The following is a 24979-nucleotide window of genomic DNA, read 5'->3' on the forward strand; positions in this document are numbered from 1 at the left end:
CCAAGGCCATTCGAGGGTGTCAGATTGCGATATGCTAATGAGGTGACAACTCTAGCTCTGTATTAGTTGGTTTAAGAAGCTTGTTTAGATAATTGGTGACCTACTTCAAGAAATAACCCTTAGTAATGAAGTGCAAAAACATTAAGATAATTATTTTTACTAAAAGTAGGAAGAGGCGCAAATGGAATGAAGAAAAATGTATGCAGCAGGCAATTTTAAAAACTTATAATACATCAGGCTTCAGGCTCAAATGAAACATGTAGGAAATATGCCGCCAAGAAAACAAATTAAGAATATGTATGCAGTTATATTTCTTTTTCCTACCTTGGTGTAGGTGTGTTGTATACGTTGTATATCTCTTTCAATATTTTAATTGCTAAAGGCATACTGTTCCAGAATCTTTAACTATAGAGGAAAAGTTTTAGTTCATACTAGACAAACAGTGCCCCATTGGGATATCATGTCAGAGATGTTTCCTTACCTGAACAGAAGCAGAATGACCACAGAGGGGGAGTGACTTTTGACTTCCTGCTGGCTTCCCCATTGGCTTCCTGCTGGCTTGTGGGGAACTGGCAGAGAGCATGAGAAATCTTCCCTCCCTCCCTCCCTCCCTCCCTCCCTTATTTCCTCAGTATTCCTCCATCTGTCTCTGTTCCTTCCTTCCTTCCCTTCCTCAAATGCCAGCTGTCTTCTCCAATTACTTTGCTTGTGAGAAGCTTGTAGGAAGAAAGTCAGTGGGGAAGCCAACAGGAAGTTGCAATGACAAGGCAAGCAGGTAAATGGCTCCTGCCAGGTGGTACAGGGAATGAGAGATTACACAGGGATGATGGTTGGAAATGGTGTGCAAGAAATACTGCTTGTGTTGGGATGTGCATGTCAGTAAGTGTTGGGGAGGGCATATGGGGGATGCACAAGAGGTGCTCTGTGGGTCAGGAAGGATGTGCAGGGGAGCAGGCATGGGAATCATGAGTGTGAGTCAGAAAGGAGCTGCCCAGGTCAGGGAGGGCACATAAGGGGTGTCACAGGTCAGAATGATGTTTGGGAGTGCACAAGAGGTGCTCTGTGGATAAGGGACAGCATGTGTAAAGCAGACCAGGTCAGGAGGAATGCATGGGGATGTGCAAAAGGTGTCACGCAAATCAGGGAAGTTGTGTAGGTGGTAGTGCTGGTTGCAGGGGGTCACATGGGGAGGATGGTGTGGGCCAGGAAGGGTGCTGGAGTTCCTTCTTCCTTTTTCCTCTCCCCCATCATTTTGTCATTATCTATCTTCCTCCCTCCCTCCCTGCATTCCCCTTCCTTTCCCAGCAGATAGATAAAGTAGGTGGCCACTGCTGGGTGGGGGAGTGAGGGATTGCTCAAGTGGGTGGGAAACTGTCACAGAACATTGAAAATTAGGATCACATGACCACAGCAGTGGCCTGGTAGTAGCTTGAAACAGCCACATCTTCCCCTAAATTTTATTCCTTCAGGAGTACTGCATCCTTCAGGAGCAATGTAAGTTAGCCTATTTGAGGTACATTTGTTGACAAGGTTTTGGCCTATGTTGCATCATTTTGCCCAATTAAAGGTTACAGACCTGACAGTTTTAGTAGTATATAAATTTCTGAAGGCACATTCAAGGGTATTAAAATGCAGTTCTTCAGGACTTATAAATCTGGAAGCAGAAATGGCATTAGTTGAATCCAAACTATGGCTTTTAGTTATTGATTTCTACTAAGATCATGCTTCAGGCCCAAACTATTCAGTTCTAAAATTTCAGATTTGTTTGTAGATCTTTAATGTATTGGGATTTTACCTGAACTGTTTCACGTGTTTGTTTGAATGCTGCTTAAGGTTGCTCAATTGGAGTGTCTGTGAAACAGTCACTGACTAAGCCAGACTTGCTGTCTCCAAGAAGATCATTACTTGATTCAGGGTGGGAATGGGCTCCTTTAAACCTATTGGCTGCTGCCTAGTGGCCAACCGTGTAAGTAGCTGTGCAGAAGCCTCTGTTTCAGTTCTGTTCCTGATTGCCTCAATAAAGCAATGTTCCTGTTTGCAACCTCTTGTCTCGCTTACTGCCTCCAAAAAACTCACTACACAACAAGATCCATGGCTTCATTTTATTTGCTTCCCAAACCATACAGGTAGTCCTTGTTCAGCAACCATTCAGCAACTGTTTGAACTTACAATGGCACCGAATAAGGGAACCTGGGACACTCCTTCTTGTTGCAGTGGAAAGTTTCCCCACGGTCAGATGATCACAATTCAGATATGCGAGTCACCTAACAATAGCAAGTGGGACTGCTGCAAATGCTGTCATAAGTCAGCATAGTCATGTGGCATTATGAGAGCCATGGTGGTACAGTGGTTAGAATGCAGTATTGCAGGTTAATTCTGCTCACTGCCAGCAGTTCGATTCACACTGGTTCAAGGTTGACTCAGCCTTCCATCCTTCCGAGGTCGGTAAAAATGAGGATCCAGATTGTTGGGGGCAATACACCAACTCTGTAAATTGCTTAGAGAGGGCTGTAAAGCGCTGTGAAGTGGTATATAAGTCTAAGTGCTATTGCTTTTATGCTTTACAATCATCACTTCATAACAGAGTTGCAAGTCCCAATTACTGTAGTTAAGCAAGGACTACCTGTACAGAAGTAGAGTAGAGTCCAGAGACTTACTGGTGGGGTGGGGCAGGTTGGAAAGGATGCCTGCAGGTATGAGAATATGTGAGAGATGCTGTGTAGATCAGGGACAGAGCATGGGGAGCAGTGCAGGTCAGGAAGGTTGTGTGTGCTCAAGAGGTCCTGCGCAGATTGGGGAAGGCATGCAGGGTCGTGCAGGTGAGGTGGCATAGATTGGGAAGGGCACTTGGGAGGGGTTGTATGAAAATAGTAAAACATAAGATACCATATTTTGAATATCAAAATCATTTTGCAAGAGCTAAAGGATCACATAGACATTTAAGAAAGAAAATAATCAACAGTTTATTTTTTTAATTGGATAACCCCTAACTGTATGAAATTAATGCTTTCTTTTGGTTAAATGTGACATTTTCCATTTGCAGTTTGGGAAAGCTAGCACATGAGAAACGCATAATGTCTCTCATGGGCCACAGAGAAGCAGACCATAAACCAGAACCTATTGTTCTGTGAGTTTTATAGAGATAAAGGTAGCAGTTTTTCTACTACTAATGTTGAATTGCCCAGATAGAAAGTCTAAATTCTACAAGGCTTATTTATTGAGGGATAAAATTATTCTTCTTATACAGCAAATCGTTAACTATGTTCGGGCAGCTTTGATGGTTAGGAAAAGTAGGGAAGTGGGGTCAAAATGGTTTGAGTTTCAGGACTGTACACAAGTATATATGTTTTGATATACTACTGGGGTTTTTTCATGGCTTAAAGTCTGTGTGTATGTTTTGTTCTTTTTGCCATGGCCTACAACTAAGCAAATAGGTTTTTCTTTACTTATTTATTTACGTAAGTCACCCAGTCAATGTGATCTTTGGAAAATGTTATTTTGACTTTTCATATGCTAAGTGCGAGAACATTTGTTTGAGAAGCTGAGCTCTAAATGTAGTCAGATTATCCTCAAGAGAAAGACAAACATGTAACCTTAAGCAGAGCTGAGGACCATCTGTGACTCAAAGGTGCATGTAGCTGTGGATTCTTGGTGATCTCTGAGCTTGGTTGTTTGCTTGCCCACCTTTCATTACCTAAGTAACATCATCAGTGTTAGTGAGTGTAGCTCTCTGTTTATTCACAGCAATTTACCTTCCAAATGTTGGTGGGCTGTGGTGGGTTGCTGGAGAGGATGTGTTTTGAAAAATCTGCAAGCAAACAACCAAATTTAGAGAGCACTAAGGACTCCACATTTCAACTCTGAGCTATATACGAGGGCAATTTGGAAATAAACCTCCATTTGATTATCAATGACAGACCCTCGCATATAGAGAACTTTTATTATACACATTAGAAAACTACAACATTACATTTCTTTTTGACATAATCGCCATTCAAATTGAGGCACTTGTCATAACATCTTACAAGGTTTGAAATTCCTTCTGCAAAAAAAAGGCCCGCCTGGGAATGAATCCAAAGCAGAATCCACTCGGGGTGTTTTGTGCTCCTCAGAAAGGAGTTTTGGTACCCAGCAAGCACAGAACTTGTGGTATCCCAAATTTTCTGTCACTACTGTTATGTACTGGGCTTGTGGTGACACACCACGTGCGTTGCTGGAGCAGCTAACGGCTCTCCAGCAACCCAGACTAGCTGTCTCCTGTCCTGCAATTGGCTAGCCCCAGGCGGCAAGAGTGGGTTCAAACCTATTGGCTGCCACCTAGGGGCTAGACTATATATTGTGGCTGGTTGCAGCCCAAGTTTCAGTACAGTTCTAGTAAGAATAAAGTATGAGTTATCCTGTACTCAGCCTCGTGTCGTCATTCCTGCACCCAAGAGCCCACTACTTAACAGTGGTGACGAGGGTGAGATCCTGCTTCTCCAATTAAGAGCTGAAGTCAATGAGGGGTTGACAGCACACGCTGGAGGGAAGAGGCATTCCCCCCCCCAGGCCGGCTAGCAAGCCACACTAGCGGCCTTGCGCTCAGCGGACGCATTCCCTGAGCCTAGAAGCAGGATCCGAAGATCGCAGGAATCTGAAGGAAGAATGCCGAAGGTCGGCAAATTAAGAGAATTTGACGTGAAGCATCCGGAAGAATGGCCATCTTACCTTTTGCAAGTAGAAAACTATCTGAGAGCAAATCAGATTGCGGAGGAAGGTCTGAAGGCTGCAATGTTGCTTTGCATGTGCAGCCCAGCAACCTTCAACTTGGCAGAGAAACTTTTTGCGCTGACGCCCATCGAAGCAGTCTCATACACAGATCTTAAGAAGAAGCTAACCAGGCACTTCCAGCCCAAGATGTCTGAGATGGCTTGGAGATTCAAATTTGACAAAAGAGTGCAGCTACCCGGGGAGACAGCTTCGGAGTTCATTGCGGGCCTAAGACAGGCCGCACGCCTTTGCAAGTTCTCAAACTTAGAATGACTAAGAGACTGGCTTGTCCGTGGCCTTCGGGACAGAACGCTTCAGCAGAGACTGTTTGCTAGACCCAATTTAATGTTTTCCGAGGCACAGGACGAGATGATGGCCGACGAAGCCACCGGAGGTGCAGTGCAGACAGTTCAGCCCACCAAATCTTCAAAAGTTGAAGAATCGGTCCATCTTGAGGTCGCCAAATGCATCAGAGAATCATCAGAAGAAGAAGAACCCGAAATCAACAAACTCCAAAGGCAACCCAACGTGCAACACCGCAACAGCCACCAGCAAGAGGACGGTTACAAGGCAGTTCTCTTACTGAGATGTAAGGGGTGTGGAGGCAACCATATTTGCACCAACTGCAGATTTCGTTCGGCCACGTGTAGAGCTTGTGGAAGAACAGGCCAGATCCCAGTGGTTTGCAAAGACCGCCAGAAAGACCGGCCACCCAAATACCAGTCGGAGGAACCGACTAGGAGAGGTACTGGGGCCCAGGGTCCAGTTAGTGTGGGATTCTTCAGAAGACAGAGAAGCGTTTGCCGCACTGGGGCTCGACACCCCCTCAAGCCCAAACTTAAGTTCTTAGTAGAGCTACAAGCAGTTCCATGTAAGATGGAGTTGACTTCAGCTCTGCAGTCTCAATCATTTTGCAAGACACATACAACTTTGTGTGTAGGCGCAGTAACAATTGGGCCAAACTAAGACCCTCAGATATCATTTTAACGGATTTTCAAAATGCTCACGTTAAGGTTAAGGGTGAAGCCACCGTATTGGTAAAATTTAAACAGTTTTGAGGGCACCTGGAAGTAATAGTAGTAGGGGGCCAGAGAACAAGTCTCATTGGACTTGATTGGTTTGATGCCTTAGGTATTCAGATTACTGGCATAAACCGGACGCAAATGGCAGACCTCATGTCAGTGTGCGAAGAATACATGGATGTTTTTGATTCAACCCTAGGGACATACACAGGCCCGCCAATTTCTTTCAAGTTAGATCCCAATGTTGTCCCAATCAGGGTTAAACCTCACAGGGTCCCCTTTGCATTAAAACATAAAATAGATTGTGAAATTGGTAAACTTTTAGAACAGGGCGTGTTACAGCCTGTTGATGGTGGGGAGTGGTAAACTCCTATTGTCACTCCACTTAAGGCCAACGGGGAAATTCGCATTTGTGCTGATTATAAATGCACATTGAATAAGGCCCTCAAGCAGCATGCTTATCCGGTTCCAGTGGTCAACCATATTTCAGCCTCTTTGCAAGGGGGAACCATTTTTGCTAAACTTGATTTAGCACAGGCCTATCAGCAATTGCCGGTTGATGAGGCCACAGCCACGGCTCAAACAATCGTGACTCACAGAGGGGCATTCAAAGTCAAACGCTTACAGTTTGGAGTCAGTGTTGCACCGGGTATTTTCCAAGGGATTATGGAACATACACTTGAGGGTATCCAGGGCGTCTGCCCTTATTTTGATGATGTTCTTATTGCTGGGGAATCCCCAGAATTGTTGGCCAGGAGGCTCAGGGCTGTTTTGCAGAGGCTTCGCGAAGCAGGCCTCAAATTAAAAAAGAACAAGTGTAGTATTGGGGTTTCAACAACAGAATTCTTGGGTTTCTGCATTGATGCTAATGGCATTCACCCCACTGATTCTAAAGTGAGGGCCATTAAAATGGCTCCTAGGCCCAAATCAAAAGGAGAGCTGCAAGCATTTTTGGGTCTCCTAAACTTTTATCACACATTCCTACCTCATAAGGCAGCAATAGCAGAGCCCCTCCACAGGCTGCTTGACAAAAAAGCTCCTTGGAAATGGACTAACTTACACAAAAAGTTTCCAGGATTTGAAAGCACTTCTGTCAGAAAAGTCCACTGTAACTCATTACATAGAGTCTATTATTATTATTAATTATTAATTTTATTTGTATACTGCCCTTCTCCCGAAGGACTCAGGGCGGTCTAAACCTGTATGTCTTGCATGTGATGCATCTTCCTATGGGGTGAGGGCAGTCTTAAGCCACATAGATAAAAATGGGAAACAGGTTCCTATTGACATTTTACTCAAGGACTTTGTCCTCTGCTGAGCGCAACTATGCACAGATTGACAAAGAGGCCCTGGCCATAGTTGCTGGAGTTAAAAAATTTCATGATTATTTATATGGCAGGGATTTCACTATCTACACTGACCACAAACCTCTGTTGGGACTTTTCACAACAGACAAACCCCCCACATACTATCTCCAAGAATGTTGAGATGGTCTATTTTTTTGTCTGCATACAATTTTAAATTAATTCATAAACCAGGAAAGGAAATGGTTTTTTCACACATAGGAATCGTATTGCTGCATGCACTTCACATTTGGCGGGATTTTCTATGGCAGGGCTTATTTTCAGTTGATCTGGTGGACGAGTCAACTGCAACACAATCTTCTCCTTCCACTCCTCACTGCCTACTGAACATGGCACCACAGGACGGGCGTTGCTATCCCCGCCTATTTCTCGCGCATGCTCAAACGGAGTTTTATTTCCAAATTGCCCTTGTATATTCCATTGGAACTACATGTAGCTGTCAAGACCCCCAATTTTCCATGTACTCCCAAACTGAAGCACTGAAACAATCCTAATTTGAAATGTCACAATTTCTTTTGATCCCTCATCACTTTCTTCCCTTTCTCTCCCTTCTTCCCTTTGTAAAAAAAAGTGTTAAAGTATTATATGACTATGGAGATTCTCAGTCATCCAGATCATGGTTGTCACAAAGGTGCTTTTTGAAAAGGCAATTGGCTTAGGCCTTTTTCCCTTGAGGAAAATGTTTCACTTCTCATCCAAGAAGCTTCATCAGCTCTGCCTGGATGGTGATGGAGGGGGGGGGAGGAAGATTTAGTTCTGACAGGATGTTCTGGGGGAGGAGTGGAAGGATTATATTTCTTTGGAATCATCTGGTTGTTAGTACTTTCTCTGAGAGCTATTGAGGCCACATGGGGTTTATCTGTACCATCCGGGGGTTTATGTGTTTATTGTATTTCCGTAAGACTTAAGAAACCATTTTGTCTTTTAAATTTAAAATATTATCTCCTGTCAGTGGGCTGGTTCCAAATTTCACGGGAGTAATTTAGGAGTTTCACTCAAATCAATGGAATTTCAGTCAGTCGCGACTAATTTAAAACCTATCGATTTCTCTGAATCTGTGTGAAACACAGCCAGTCTGCATCCCCCCCCCACTTCATTCACACAGAAAGTAATTTTTCCAAATTTGAATACTGTAAATCACGGGTGTCAAACTCGCCACATCACGTGACGTGTCGCGACGTATCGCAACTCTTTTTGCATTGCCAGCAATGGGGTGGGCCCGATTTCGGTATGATGAAACCGGCTCACGGGCCGGCAGTTTGACACCCCTGTAAATGAAGTAATTATAAAAACGAAGCAACTCATCAAAGATTTGTATTCTCTTCCCCATTTCTTTCCTTTGTGGTTCCCCTCCTCTGTATCTTTGTCTTTTTTGTTCACACTACCATCTAAGCTGATCAGCTATGACAAACCACACACCTTTCGTTTATGAAACTTCAAGTCTATGACACAATAACTTCAGAGGGAACGTTACTGTGTCCTCCACAGAAATCACACCTGTCTCCTCTGTCAGCAAGATGGGAGTGGAAATGTGAATAAAGGAGAATAAAAACGGTGAGTTTGAAGGTAAAAGATGGCAGCCAATAAATAAAAAGCCAATGCAATGTCTTCTGCCGAGTGCCGCAAATCACTAAAAGTGGCAAGCTTTTTCAAAGCATAAAAGCAGTTAAATGGTTTTAGCTCGGTTGTTCTAGAACTAGTATTACCTGTATATTGTTTTTTATTGTTGTAAAATGTTTTTAGTGGTTTAACTGTAATATGTTTTTTAGAACTGTAAGCTGCCTGGAGTCATTGACTGAGGTGGGTAGCTATAGAAATTGAATGAATAAATAAAAAATAAATATATTAACTCTCATCATATTTAGTCATTATGACCATGGATTATTTGGGGGCGGGGGAAGTGGAATTATGGTCCAACATATGTGGATGAACTTGATTTGCATTGTCATTGCAATTTCATTTGATTACTGAACCATATGACAATTTCTTGGCCTTAACAATAAGTGCAGTGTTTTCTCCTGCTATCTTCTCTCTTTACACTTTCATTTACTAAAATGGGCTTTTCCTTCAAGATAGTTACTGAAAGTCCTTGGCTTGCAACCACAACTGGGACCAGAATTTTAGTTGCTATGCCAGGTAGTAGTTGAGTCATGCTCAATTTTATGACTCTTTTGCTATGGCTGCTAAGCAAATCAGGTTGGTTGTTAAGTGAATCATATGGTTGTTCAGTGAATCCAGCTTCCCCCATTGACTTTGCTTGTCAAAAGCCAGCTGGAAAGATCACATATGGCGATCACTTGACCCCAAGCACTGCCAATTGTCGCAAATGCATGCTGGTTGCCAAGCACCCAAATTTTGATTCACCTGACTGTGGAGATGCCGTGATGGTCATGGGCACAAGTATTTGTTGTAAGTCACTTTTTCAGTTCCATTATAACTTTGAATAGTTGCTAGACAAATGTGATAAGTCGAGGATGACCTGTATGTGCATGGTATAGTTCAAAGACAGGTTCAAGATTGTATTTGAAAGAGTCCAGATCCCATACCCAGCCAGACCCACTTCTGCATCTTCATTTTGCAGACAGAAAAAAAAAATCCTTGAAGGAACTTAAAAGTTTAAAGCTTCCGTATTCTGAGGTGTTCTGTGCCACTGATGTACATACTGATGTACATACAAATGGAGACAGAAGATGATAAATCTCTCCACAAGGAATGTAAAGCCTTTCTTTCGGGAGAGGAAAGCAGAAAGCAAGAGAACGAGATATAAGCACACAAACTCATGTTGAATTGGCAGAAACAAGAAAAATATACAGGGAGGTATTCGTAGCTAGATTTTTTATCTCATGAAAATTTATATTGGTAGTTTTCTAAAAATGAAGTTTAACTCTTTGTGCACAAAGTACGGTAGGTGAAAGGAAGTACTATCTGCTTTCTGAAAATCATTTAGCTGGGCCTTTTTCCTCAGAACGTCTGGAATTTTCTGCCTAGCAATAGCCATAAGGGTAATTGTGTCATACATCTTGGGCATCCATGCGAATTATATGTCATTTGGGGTTCTTTGTACTTTATTTACAAAATAAAAGAATCCAGTAGTGAATACATCACAATTTTATTCCGTTTCACAGTTTTAATAACAGTTTGAGGCTTACCCTACTGTTCAAACTTCAATCACATTATGGATTTACACGAAGTGGAGATTGTAGCTGCACAAATCCCAAACTGAAGCTATTTCAGCTTCAAATTATTGAAGCCTCCAACCTTTATTAAATGCAATTTGTGAAAGAGAATAGCGGTATGTGCATTAACTGAGTTTCTGAGTTTAACATGTCCTGTACAGTACAAGCAGTTTTTCCTGACCATAAGATCTAGTGGTTATCTGCTGAAGGCAGGACAAGAAGCAATGGATGGAAACTAATTAAGGAGAGAAACAACCTAGAATTAAGGAGAAATTTCCTGACAGAACAATTAATCAGTGGAACGACTTGCCTCCAGAAATTGTAGATGCTCCAACACTGGAAGTTATTAAGAAGAGATTGGACAACCATTTGTCTGAAATGGTATAGGGTTTCCTGCCTGAGCAGGGGGTTGGACTAGAATAGAATAGAGCTGGAAGGGACCTTGGAGGTCTTCTAGTCCAGCCCCCTACTCAAGCAGGAGAACCTATACCATCTCCGACAAGTGACTATCCAGTTTCTTCTTAAAAACCTCCAGTGAACATCCACGATTTCTGAAGGCAAACTGTTCCACTGGTTAATTGTTCTCATTGTCAGGAAGTTTCTCCTTAATTCCAGGTTGCTACACTCTTTGATCAGTTTCCAGTCATTGTTTCTTGTCCTGTCCTCTGGTACTTTGAATAATAATAATAATAATAATGATGATGATGATGATGATGATGATGGAAGGGACCTTGGAGGTCATCTAATCCAACCCCCTCCTCAGGCAGGAAACCCTATATCATTTGACCCCCTCTTCTTTGTGGCAGCCCCTCAAATATTGGAACACTGCTATCATGTCACCGCCACTTCTTCCTTAGGCTAGCCAAACCCAAATCCTGCAACCAACCGTTCTTCATATGTTTTAATCTCCAGGCCTTTGATCATGTTAGTTGCTCTTCTCTGAACTTTTTCCAAAGTCTCAAATATTTTTGTAGCATGGTGACCAAAATTGGTTGCAGTATTCCAGATGTGATCTTAATAGGGTTTTATAAAGTGGTATTAGTACTTTGCATGATCTTAATTCTATGCCTGTTTATACAACCCAGGATTGTATTAGCTTTTTTGGCTGCTGCTGCACACTACTGGCTCATAGTCAAATGATCGTCCACTAGGACTCCAAGGTCCCTCTCACCGTTACTGTTTTTGAGCCAGCTCTCACCTAATCTGTACGTATATCTTTGATTTTTCTTGCCAAAATGTAAAACTTTGCTTTTCTCCACATTAAAATTCATTTTGTTGGATAGGGCCCTTTGTTCAAGTTTGTCAAGATCCTTTTGGATCCTAAGCTTGTCTTCTGGGGTGTTGGCTGTTCCTGCCAGTTTAGTGTCATCTTCAAATTTGATGAGTTCCCCTTCTATTCCCTCATCTAAGTCATTTATGAAGATATTGAAGAGTACTGGGCCTAAGACGGAGCCTTGTGGTACCCCACTGCTTAATTCTCTCCATGTGGATGTATTACTATTAAGGATTACTTGTTCAGTACGGTTTGTCAGCCAGCTACAAACCCATCTGGTGGTGAGGTTGTCTATTCCACCTCCTCCAAGTTCCCATCCAACTTTGTTATTCTGATTTTGCAACAGTACAAATTCTGATTTTGCAACTGAGCCAGTTTACATATTCAGATGCCAATAATTTGGAGTTTCATGATAAATATGTGGTGTTCTTAAACTGTGGGAACTAATTGAGTTTCATATAAGAATGAACCACAAATAAAACTTTACATCATCACAGATCCAAAACTTTTGGTTGGAATCACCCACATAGACAGCTACTACTTTTCAAATCACTGTAAGACAGCTATGTGTAATAACCTTTATCAAATGCTCTATGAAAGGCTGTTACATGGTAGCTTTATTAATTGCAATGTGTATTTTGGAATTACAGATTAAGGTGTGACGTTTTGAAACTATTCCTTTTAAGATACAGACTTCAACTACCAGAATTCCTTATGGACCACGTTGGCCAAGGGATTGTGGGAGTTGAAATCCGTACACCTTAAAGTTGCCAAGATTGAAGAACATTGGTTTAACTTAGTAGCAAGCAAACTTTGCAAGTACGCAATCTTGGTTTTTCAACACTCAGACAAAATAGTCATGAAATGAACACATTGTTGAATTAAAGCTATTAAAGAAATGGAGCTGATTTTTCCAAAAAGCAACTGCATATAACACAAAGTGAGTCAGCTGCTGTAATTATTTATCCTCCAGTATTATGCAAATTTAAAAAACAGAAGGCAATTTTCAATTAAGTGGTCATGCACCATCTGCCTATGGGCATGTTTTGTAATAAGACTGAAATGTTGTTTGCCTGCTCTTTATGATGTATGTGACTTGATAACTAATGTGAAAATAAAATTCTAATAAGATCCAATAGGAGCCTCCCATTGTGACAATGAGTTAAATCCATTGTTGCAGAAACAATGTTGCAGAATTGGGCTGGTTAGGTGGAATGGGAGGGGGGAGCAACTCTTCTTCCAGGTTTCCCAATTTTCTTCCAGAGACCTCCCTGCCCCACAGAAATGGATTGACTAGGTCAGGGGTAGGCAACCTTGGCTCTTTTATGACTCGTGGACTTCAACTCCCAGAATTCCTGAGCCAGCGTGGCTCAGCATGGCAATCTCTCCCTTTCCCCTCAGTGTGGCTGGCTCAGGAATTCTGGGAGTTGAAGTCCATGAGTCATAAAAGAGCCAAGATTGCCTACCCCTGGACTAGGGAGAGAGCTGTTCCCCTCCGAGTGGATACCACCAAATGACTGAAAACTTCTGGATATTGTTGACACATTCAGAGATTTTTGCTCTTCCTACTTCAACATAAAATTGTGCTGTACTGTCTAGATCACCTAGCTGTCTTATTTCAGAGGAGCCTAACTGAATTTTGTTGCTAGCCTTCTCCTTGAGGTAGATAAGAGCCAGAGGCGTATGCAAAATTGTTAATATTGTGCTTCTCAAGACAAACATGCCTATTATGGTAGGCTGACTTACTCAAGTCACAAAATGAGCTTCTGCAGTTAGGATAGGATAGGATAGGATAGAAGCTGGAAGAGACCTTGGAGGTCTTCTAATCTAGTCCACCCCCTGCTCAAGCAGCAGAACCTATACCAGGGGTAGGCAACCTCGGCTCTTTTATGACTCGTGGACTTCAACTCCCAGAATTCCTGAGCCAGCGTGGCTCAGCATGGAAACCTCTCCCTTTCCCCTCAGCGTGGCTGGCTCAGGAATTCTGGGAGTTGAAGTCCATGAGTCATAAAAGAGCCGAGGTTGCCTACCCCCGACCTGTAACATCTCAGACAAGTGACTGTCTCCTCAGCTGAAGGCTGAGCTCATCATAGAATGGCACTCTGGATATTGCTGAACTTCAGTTCCCAGCATCCCTTGGAAGGATGAGCAATGCACAAGTAGTTCACTTAGTGTCCGTTCAAAGTTACAACAACACTGAAAAAAGTGACCACTACAGCATTCCCATGATCATGTGATCAACATTCAGATGCTTGGCAACTGACTCAGATTTATGACGGTCACTGTGTTCCAGGGTTATGTGGTTACCTTTCTGACAAGCGAAGTCAATGGAGAGGCCAGATTCACTTAAAAACCATGTTACTAATTTACCAGCTGCATTGTTTCACTTAACAACTGTGGCAAGAAAGTTCCGTTAAGTGGGGCAAAATTCACTGAACAAACGTCTGACTTAGCAACGGAAATTTCAGGCTCAATTGTGGTCGTAAGTCAAGGACTACCTGTACTTAGCCTGGATATTTACAGCGAAGGCGATTGATGAAATGTGCATGGCATCCTCGCACAAATACAATGTGTATTTTTATTAGTGGCTTTTAAGGACAGAAAGAATATTGGCATTTTTAAAGGCTGGGAACCCGAGAATATCGTGGCTAGACAAGAAAACAAACCATTAATTCAGACTCCTTTGTATTTTTACAAGCTGCCTGCTGAGCCACTGAATTCAATCATTTGCCTAGTCTGGACTTTCTGGATTATATGTTTTAAAGCCTCCACAGAAATTTTCATCGCTCGGCATAAAATATTAAGCAAGAATACGCACACTCATCGAGGAAAACAGGTCATGTCCAAACTTTTATTACTGTTGAGGTAGCCTTCCTTTCTTGTGAAGAAGTCGGGTGAGATAGTTGCAGAGTTGCCCTGCTGAAGTTCCCATTTTACTGACATTTGTTTAACTACAGCAAGCAGAAGAGCAGCAAGCAAATACATTGTTCTCAGTGTCGTCGTTGTCATCCAGCAGCCAAAGTCAATGGCAGTGGTTATGATGGGGGGAGAAGGGGGGGGAAGCGTTTGAAGGGATCTGAAGGGCTGGTGCTTTGTTAATTCATGGGGGGGGGACATGAAAAGAAGACCATGTGGGGGAGCTGGGTTCCATATAAATTCCCCCCACCCGGCCCATAGTATAAAATGAGGCTGTTGATGGTACATATGGCTTGCTTAGGGTGAAATGGGGATTGGCAAGAAGCCGCAGCAGCAAATGCACAGTAAGCCGTCGCGAAATTTGCTAATAGTGCCTCATGTTTGCCACTTACTGCTTCTCCCCTAGTGCTGTGAGAGAGAGAGAAAGAGAGAGAGAGCTCCTTTAACCATCCTGATTTAGTTGGGTTGCTGAAGCGTCTCGTCAACAATACATGGATTCATTTGGCTGTGCTTAGTGCCCAAGGTAACCATCAGGCTATAGATCCAGTCACAGATGGGTCTTCGAACAGACTAAGGATGCACGTTCTAAATGAGGGAGACAAACACACACACACATATATACATGTGTATATATACATATATAAATGTTAATGTTTGGTTTCTTCAAAATCAGCTTTTTATACACAACTCAATGATGTGCTTGGAAGCAACACACTGGCGTGCTAATAGCAATAGCACTTAATACTACTTCACAGTCCTCTCTATGCAGTCTGCAGAGTCTGCATTTTGCCCCCAACAATCTGGGTCCTCATTTTACCGACCTTGGAAGGATGGAAGGCTGATTCCCCTTGAGTCGGTCAGAATTGAACTCCTGGCAGTCGGCAGAATTAGCCTGCAATACTGCATTCTAACTCACTGTGTCACCACTCCCTCCATCCCTAAGGAATAGGAATACCCCACAGTCTTCCTTCCTTCTAGTGACTGCCTGGGTTTTAGAGGGTTACACAAGGGTTTTTTTCCTCATTAAAAACACAATAATTCAGGAAGGCCACAGCAGCTAAAATGCTGGTTTAGAACAATGCTATAATGAAGCCCTTCTGCACAGGTCTGTCCCCTTTCACTTTCCCCACAAAATAATGCAAGATAGCCAAAACTCAGCTATGAAATATTGGATCAGATTATGCCTTTTAAAATCAGATGAAGGGGCCATTTGCAGAAGCTTGCTGTTTTCATTATTCTGACAAAAACAGTGTTGCAGCATTCCACTGCAAGTTTTGCTTTTTGGGGACGTGTGTGTGTGTGTGTGTGACATTTGCTACACACATGGAAAATGAGGAGGCTTGCATCACAATACTGTTATTTCGTCAGACAAACCTCTCCTCCATGTGAATACTACTGATCAGACATCTTCTGATCAGCTGAATCCAGTCCAGGAATCCTTCCTGGTTCTATTGTTCATCAACTACCAACTGTGTTATGATGGACAAGAGGAAAGAAGGAAGAATAAACTGAAAATGTGTTAATGTTCCCTATGCCTTGTTCCTTACTCATTTGATACTAAGCTCTTGGGCTCCAAATCAGAATGCTTATGCTGAATGGAGGAGGAGGATGGGAGTAAGAAGTATGCTCCTAACATTGCCTGTCCGGGGTGTGTGTGTGTGTGTGTGTGTGTGTGTGTGTGTGTGTAGGGGAATCCAGAATCCTATCAAACAACTTTAGGCATAGTTTTATTCATGCTCATTTGTCCAGTGTGGTATTTATATTAAGAATTTCATATTTTTCCAAATGACTTTCATTGGTCAAGCAACCCCATTGGAAGGTTTTTAATATTGGATCTATAATGTGTGATCATCATTACTTCTCATATTGAAAAACAATTTCAAATTCTATTGATTTCAGGATGAGAATTCAACAGATGCTTAATTGTTCCCACTGAAATTCATGGAACTTTTCAACGTTTTATCCTGACATGCAGCATCCTGCTTGACTGATTACAGCTACAGCAGAATATTAGGAATCTAGGCTTTCTGCTTTTGTTTTGTTTTGTTTTAAGTGAGTTCATCAGTGGACTTTCCAATCATCCTTTAAAAGAGGAGGAACAACAGAAAACGCCACAAAAGTAGAATCAAACAGTGATGCCTAAGATATTACAGCTTAGACTTCTCTTTATTTATTTTTTATTTTATTTTAATTCCATTTATATCCCGCCCTTCTCCGAAGACTCAGGGCGGCTTACAAGCTTAGCAGTAGCCTTCATTCCATGTATATGCCTGCTTATTAGGGCTTTCACACACACTCCAAGCGGCATTATTACAAAGTCAGCTTAATTGCCCCCAACAATCTGGGTCCTCATTTTACCTACCTCGGAAGGATGGAAGGCTGAGAAATGGGACCAAAATCTGTTGTTGAGCAAAGTGGTCATTAAGTGGGATATCCTGTGACCACTCAATGACCAGAATCCCAGTTGTAATTGTCAAGCAAACTCATAGGTTGCTAAGCTAAAATACTCCCCCCACCACCGTTCCTGCACAAGCGTGAAGTAGTAAGGAGAGAAGGCATGGAGAGAAGGGTTTTGAATTTTAACGCACTAAAATATGTGTGCAGGCACGGAGAGGCAGAGAGGTTTTAGTATGCTAAAATCCTTATCTCTCTGACTCGGTGCTTTCTCCCCTGTAATGGTAACTTTCTGGGGAAATTGGCAGAGAAGATTGCAAAGAAGAGATTACGAGTCATAAATCAGCCTTTCTAAGACTCATACCAATCACTAAGCAGGGACACCCTGTACTGAACTACAACTCTTAGGATTTCTGCTTATTTGCCATACACCAGCAGGGTTTGTTGGAAATCATAACTCAGCCACATCAAAATGGCCACAGGTGATGTTTTCATGAGTTGATTGCCATTGATCTTATATTTTGTTTCCTTTCTAGCCTACATCAGCATACATTATATTGACAACATGTTTTCTATCTATCACAGATCAGCTAGCTGACCACAGAAGGTGATCATTAATATAGTCTTTCACAGAGACCTTCCGTGTTTCTCCCTGTTGTTGGACTAATGGTTCTTGAAGTCTGATCTGAGAGCTATGAATGAAGCAAAAGTTGGAACATTCGCCCGCTACCCATTTATTTTGTCTGAAATCAGTGTATCACTTCTTATCGGGTAGGAGAGGCTGAGAACTGCAAAACTAATTTTGGGAGCCCCAATTGTACAAGACCTGGTCTTATATTGTGCAACCACTCTGCCAGCAGAAGCAGGATGAACACAAATAGAGCGGAAGAAACTGCAAGAATCAAACTGGAGAGCAGCAGTGGTTTTATTCTCATCCCCATACTTTTAAAAGTCTATCTGGCTTTGGTAACAATACCTGTTATTACACAAACTGTTCCTAGCATTTTACTTCTATTTCCATTTGTTTTCTAATCATAACCAGTATGTATCAGAGTACGAGATGACTGAAGATTCCCAAGATCATCAGATTGCACAATGAATGGCAGCGTGATAAGAAGGATGGATGGATGGATGGATGGATGGATGGAAGGAAGGAACATTCTAGTGGTTAATTGTACTGTATTATGTAACACCTTGTCTGCAACTCCTTAAAGCAGCTGTATCTTTTCCTAGGATCTTTATCCCAGAAAAAGGTGCAGTTGCTTTAAAAATTGCAGGCAGATAATACCTTCTTCTTTCTATGAAGAACTATTTGGAATTCCAAAACATTGCCCATCCCTAATATGAAACTATTTGCACAACCATGATATAGAAACAGAACTGAGTACCAAAAACAGAGAAGAATACAGACATTTTCTTCCAAATGTCATGACTTGGGGGGATAGAGCTACATCCAAACAAGATGAGCAGAGGCCAGGTGGGTCCCGGGACAAGCTTGATTCTGCACAACATCCCCACAATGTGACTGCTGCAGGGAGAGCTTTTTGGGAGCAGTGACCAACCTGGATATAGATTCTTGCTCTTGAGTAGCCTTTCTTTCACAACTATGATCAAAACCTAAAAATTCCAATATCTGAGCCTCTGCTTAGAGATCTACAGTAAATGCTGGCATAACCAACCTCTTGTATTTCTTCTGTCTTATCTACTAACTTTACCCAGCCATTTGGAAGCCCTGACACTTGATACTTCAACCTGAGAGTGCTTTATTGCTTCATCCATAGGTCCTTGACTATTGACCTGGATTGATGATGGGTTTTTAAATATGTTTTAATTTTTAACTGTAGTTAATTTATTTTGGGGCTGTTATTTAATTCTTTTTTAATTTTTGTATTGTTGTTTTTTATTGTTGTAAGCCGCCCTGAGTCCTTCGGGAGATAGGGCGGCATATAAGTCCCAAAAATAAATAAATAAATAAATAAATAAATAAATAAATAAATAAATAAACAAACAAACTGTGCTCTGTGCCTTAAATCTTGGTCTGGGCCATGGGTACGTATGCCTTTAGCTAATACATTCTAGGGTGAATGAACCTTGCAATGCTAACCTTGGGCTGTTGTTCTTTGCAGACTCAAGACCTGGACTAAAAAAACCCAAAACTATGCATTCAGTATAGGCAAGGTAATATCTGGCTATGTTTGTGTATCTACTAAGAGACTAAAAGTAGGATTTAACTAAGTTGAATGAAACGAAAAGTATGTATACAAAATGGCGATATTAATTGGGAAGGATTCAACAGCAAGACAAAAATGCCAAATTCAATCCAAACACCTGGCTGACTCTGTGACAAACCATAATAATATTCCTCAGGCTAAAAACCCAATGAATTTGGTGAAAAACTACTTACATTACAAATTTTAAAGCAAACAGCAAATGCAAGAGGCTAATGCACTACAGCGGCATGCAGTTTGTGTACTACTGAGGTTCTAGAATGTCTTAAGTTCCTTACACCTCCTGGTTGCATTGGAAAAGCTTCCAATTTTGTTTGATTTAGAGCTTCAATGAAAATATCCAGTGCCGAGCAGGAATCACTGTGGGAGACAAAGATTAAAGTCCTCTTACTTAGTTTCAGACATGTAACAGAGTGCCCTGGTTCTGAACTTCAAATTTAAAAAGCTATTCAGGCCATAACCACAGCCCACTGAACAAATTGGAACCTAATTTTAGAGTTGTCATCAGCCATGAGAATTTCAAAGCAATTTTCCAGTTTATCCTATGGACAATTTTAGCTCTTGTAAGTGCTGATTCAATAGAGTGCAAAACTCTATCCGTCAAAATTTCACAGACTGCATAAAATGCACGTCCTGTGTGACATTTATTTAAAACTAAGTTCTCAAAGTCATAGGAAGGGTGATAAATTTCTTCATCCCACCTTTTTATTAGGAAATCCTCTAACATCTAAACAATAAATATCTTTTAAAAATCTTACAGCAATATTTATGGGATGCTAGTCACTCATTTTTCTTCCCTTTTTGTCTCTATTAACAATTTTGTCATGCAGAATGGTGGTCTTTATTAATTTCTAGACATGTAAGGTACTTAATCTAAGTAAATGTTAAGAAAAATACTGAGAAAAGACGGGTTTAGACATTTAATCACACATAATTTTTTGGTCATTATATTTTGCTCACCTTAAATGGTGTTTTCAGACTTTCATACATTAGAGACATTAAAATTTTCTTCCTAAATATATTTTCATTTAAAAAGAAAGCAATGGACAACACACTAGTCACATTTTCCCCTTTTCAATAAGATTATCAAAGCTGAGCTATAAAAAGTCTAAATGATCACCAGATGGCAGCAAAGAGATTAAAAAATTATAATCCTTTATTGCCAGCCACCTAGTGGCTCTTTAGAGTTTTGCTTCCCAAGAGACATACTGGAGACTACAAAAGTATTACTGCTCTTTATAACAAAGTCTAGATTAAAAAATCATAGCTTTTGAAAATGCTATTTTTTTCCTACTAATTAAAAAAGACACTGTTTCCCTTTGGCACAAATTTTATGTTTTACAAGAACAGTTTTATGCATAAAACCAAATTATATTGTGAGAGATATATTTAACAGATTTATATCCATTAATTTGTCTTTTGGGTACAATAACTTAATAAGTAATTAAATGGGACGTGCATATATCCCATAACTGTTGGATGGGATGTGTGTATATCAACTTTGTAAAAAATTTGTATGCTATTTCCTATGTTTTTTGTTTTTTAAAAAAATACAATAAAATATTAATTCATCTGGAAGAGAGAATGAATAATTGAGGATTTAGTTCAAGATACATCATTATTTTATTGCCAAAAAATGGGAAATGCCGCTTGGGGGTGTGTGAAAGCCCTAATAAGCAGGTATATACATAGAATGAAGGCTACTGCTAAGCTTGTAAGCCGCCCTGAGTCTTCGGAGAAGGGCGGGATATAAATGGAATTAAAATAAATAAAAAATAAAACATATATATAGTATTTTCATACCCAGAAAAACTACTAACCATTATCTTTACCCTACTTTAAGGAAGATTCCTTGAATTAAAGCAATCCAACTCATTCTCATTCTCATCATCTCCACTAGAAGAAGAAGAAAAAACAACTTCACGTTTATTTCAAAGGGGAAAGCACAGTCTAATTTCCTGTCATTCATTCTGGAAGGACAGGTCACTAACTAGCAACCCTTCTGTGGGGGTCCTTGGTGCTGGGGCTGGTAATTGTCATGATGACGTTACCTAGCTTGGTAATGAAACGTCTGCAAGAAAACCACCAAGCTCAGAGAGCACCAAGGACCCCACAGTTCAGCCCTGAGATCTATTGGCAGCTTCCCTTCTATTGTTACATTCAAACTCTGGGTCAATGCATATTTTTAATATATGGCAGTATGTATAAAATACTAGTTTTCAAAGTGTTGATGCAAATGTGTCTTTTCCCTGGCTCACAGCTGCAAAAGCTGCTCATAGCTGCCTCCACCTGCAAAGGCATACAGAACCTCTTTGCTTTGCTGAGAAAAATGCCGGTGTCTGGCCTCCGAGACAGCTGTGCAAACCTTGGCTGCTTTAATGCTCTGAGGACAAAGCTGCAGCTGTACTACTACGCTTTTCAAAGCACTTTTCTAAGTGTTTTGCATAGATAAATATAGACTGACAGGGACTGATAATCAGTTATACTGAGATCCAGCCACCTGAATACAGAAATGATACATATAATTGGTCCTTAGCAGATTTAAATAAATATATGATTACATGGTCTGTTTTCTAAGAAAAACATATTCCACCTAGAATATGCCATAGTAATGTTGGACGCTTGGTTAAAAGGTCAGGGTCTTTACTAGATGAATCCAGGTAATTCAGGTAATTAACAAGAGCCCTTATTAGTCATGGATCACAAGTTAACAAAAGCATGATAGCAAGCTCTAGTATAGACCTCTGCAGGGTCTATGTAAGGGACCAACTACAGATTATAGGGCAGATAAACAATTGCAGAAGAAATTGGTGAGTAAATAAACTACAGGTAGTTCTCAACTTATGATGTTTGTTTAGCGACCATTCAGAGTTATAACAGCACTGAAAAAAGTGACCCATGACCATTTTTCACATTTTGCAGCATCCCCATGGCCATGTGATCAAAATTTGGATGGTTGGCAACTGATTCATATATTATGATGGTTGCAGCATCCTGGGATCATGTGTTCACTTATAGAATGGAATGGAATGGAATGGAATGGAATGGAATGGAATAGAATAGAATAGAATAGAATAGAATAGAATAGAATAGAATAGAATAGAATAGAATAGAATAGAATAGAATAGAATAGAATAGAATAGAATAGAATAGAATCAGAACAAGAATAGAGTAGAGTAGAGTAGAGTAGAGTAGAGCAGAGCAGAACAGAACAGAAGAATTGGAAGGGACCTTGAAGGTCATCTAGTCCAATCCCTTGCTTAGGCAGGAAACCCTATACCATTTCAGACAATTGGTTGTCCAATCTCTTTTTGTGAGCTTCTGACAAGCAAAGTCGATGGGGAAGCTCCATTTACTTAACAACCATGTCCCTAACTTAACAGCTGCCCTGCCATGATTCACTTAAGAACTGTGGCAAGAAAGGTCATAAATGGGGCAAAACTCACTTAACAAATGGCTTGCTTTAGCAAGAGAAATTCTGGGCTCAGTTGTGGTCGTAAATCGAGGACTACCTGCACTAAGGAGATATAATTTATCATATCATGCACTGTACTTCTCCATGCATTTCTATTCTTGGGAATCATCTTGCTCCCAATACACATCTATATACCATGACATGTATTGCCTTGTGTTCCTTCTTCCTGAATATCTCAAGTCCCTCCAGCTACAACCTTCTCAGCTCTCCCCCTTCCTCTTAACCCATTCACTCTTCTATATTTGTTTTTGGTCCTTGGTCATTCCCTCATTATGACCAAACCACCTCAGTATGTATCTTTCAGACAGATGCCTTATTTTGTATTCAGCCCATGTATATTCTGCATCCATCCATTCCTAACTCCGTCTCTTCTTGTTTTACCAAAAACATTGGATGTTTTTGCATTGACACACACATTGAGTGTCTACTCCCACTGCTTCCAATTTTTATGTTGCTTCTGACATATTCAGTTCTTGTTCCATATGATAAATGGGCAGAAACAGATAGTTATATAGTTCACTCAATAAATATTTATGCCTTACAACAGATTCAATACTATCACTACTATTCTACCCATGTCTGCATGTCTTAAAGCTTTTATATCCATTTCCCCATCTTTAGCAAGGTACTAAGGTACACATAATTATCCATTTGTTCTACTTTTTCATCATTTATACATGGGTAGTCCTCGCTTAATAAACACAATTGGGTCCAGCAAATCAGTAACTAAATGATGCAGCAATTAAGCAATTATGGTTGTTAAGTGAATCAACCAATGTCGTGAAGCAAGTCATCTTGTAATCATGACTTGCAGTTTTATTGCAGGCTTCTCCATTGGCTCTGCCTATCACAACCTAGCTGTGAAACTTGCAAGTGTCGATCACACAACTGCTGGGACACTCTGCAACTGTTGTAAATGTGAGGACTGGTTGTAAAGCTATCAGTCCTGTCATAATTCTGAATGGTTGGTAAAGAGTAGTTAAGTGAGGACTACATGTATCATTTAAAATCATTTATTTTCCTTGTGAAACCCAACAATTTAGAGTATCTGACAGATTTATTTTCAATTAGTACTCCTATAGTATGCTCATGCCCCCAACCAAGACAGTTCTAAGAAGTCATCAGAAGTATTCTTCATATATTTATTTTCGCTTATTTAAATTAATATGATTTGTTGGTCTGAAATCATACTTATATTTGCCTACATAAAAAAATATGCAAATATTGTCTTCCTTTTTCTTTCTTTTCATTTTAGAGTCAAGTTGCAGCCCACAATGCCTTTGTTTTGATGATGATGTAAAAACAAACATAACAACATGATTTAAAAAATGAAAAGCTTAGGAGCGAAGCAGGAATCTTGCTGGCAATCAGCAAAAGTTCCCTGTGCATCCTAAATGATAAAAGGAAACAATACTAATGGCTATTTTGGCATCATCTAAAATGAGATGGGTTCCAAAATTATTTCTCTTACCAAGAGCTCACAATCAGCAGAAAATGTGATTGCATCAGAGGTTTTTGCATCGGTGGGAAATTTCCAAGATGGAAATGATGCTATTCACTCTTTCTCTTTGTACTCAAAACAAACTCCATTTTCCCTACAGCAAAACAAAACTGGAGAATATGCTCTACACTTATGCAAATTCTTTCCAAGACAGTATCTGGAACAGTGCAACAATCCAATATTACGGTGGCTGCTTTCTCTGGAGAAATTTCAGGGACCTGACTGGAAAAAAAAGAAGTGGATCCTGCAGGGGGGGAGGGGGGAGGAGGAGGAGGAGGAGATGATGTTGGATCTTCAGCTTCTAGAATTCTAAGCTACAAATACTGTACAAGAGTTGCCCTGTATACATTAACAAGGAAGTGTCCGGTTGGGAAAAGCTGATAGATTATAGTTATATTGTGATATATAATATGATAGTTATGTTATGATAGATAATATAACTCAACCCAGACTTTTTTTCCATACAGTTATTGAGGGAAACAGTATGTCTAAGTCCACTGGCCTTGCATCTACTATCACAATCTCCACCTCCCCTTTCACATTCATATTCTACTCCCACACATAATATAGACTGTTATTCAGCCAGCTAAATTCATACCCAATCCACACTTGGATATACAACAGTCTTTAACTTCATTAATCAATTAGCATATGCAGGAAGAATAAAACATTTAGCTTAAAGTAGACGCTTTGGGGAGACCACAAGACCACTTTGAATTTTCTGACTGGCTCATGGAGAAAAGGCTAGCACAGAGACTTACTTACAAAATGACTGGCATTTTAAAACACAAAATACCAATTTACTACATGTCAAACTAGTCCTATCCTCAGAGGCATTATACCATTCCACTATGATAATATTTGTATGTGGCAAATAAACA

Source organism: Vipera ursinii (assembly GCF_947247035.1).
Source record: "Vipera ursinii genome assembly, chromosome: 1".
Lineage (NCBI taxonomy): Eukaryota > Metazoa > Chordata > Lepidosauria > Squamata > Viperidae > Vipera > Vipera ursinii.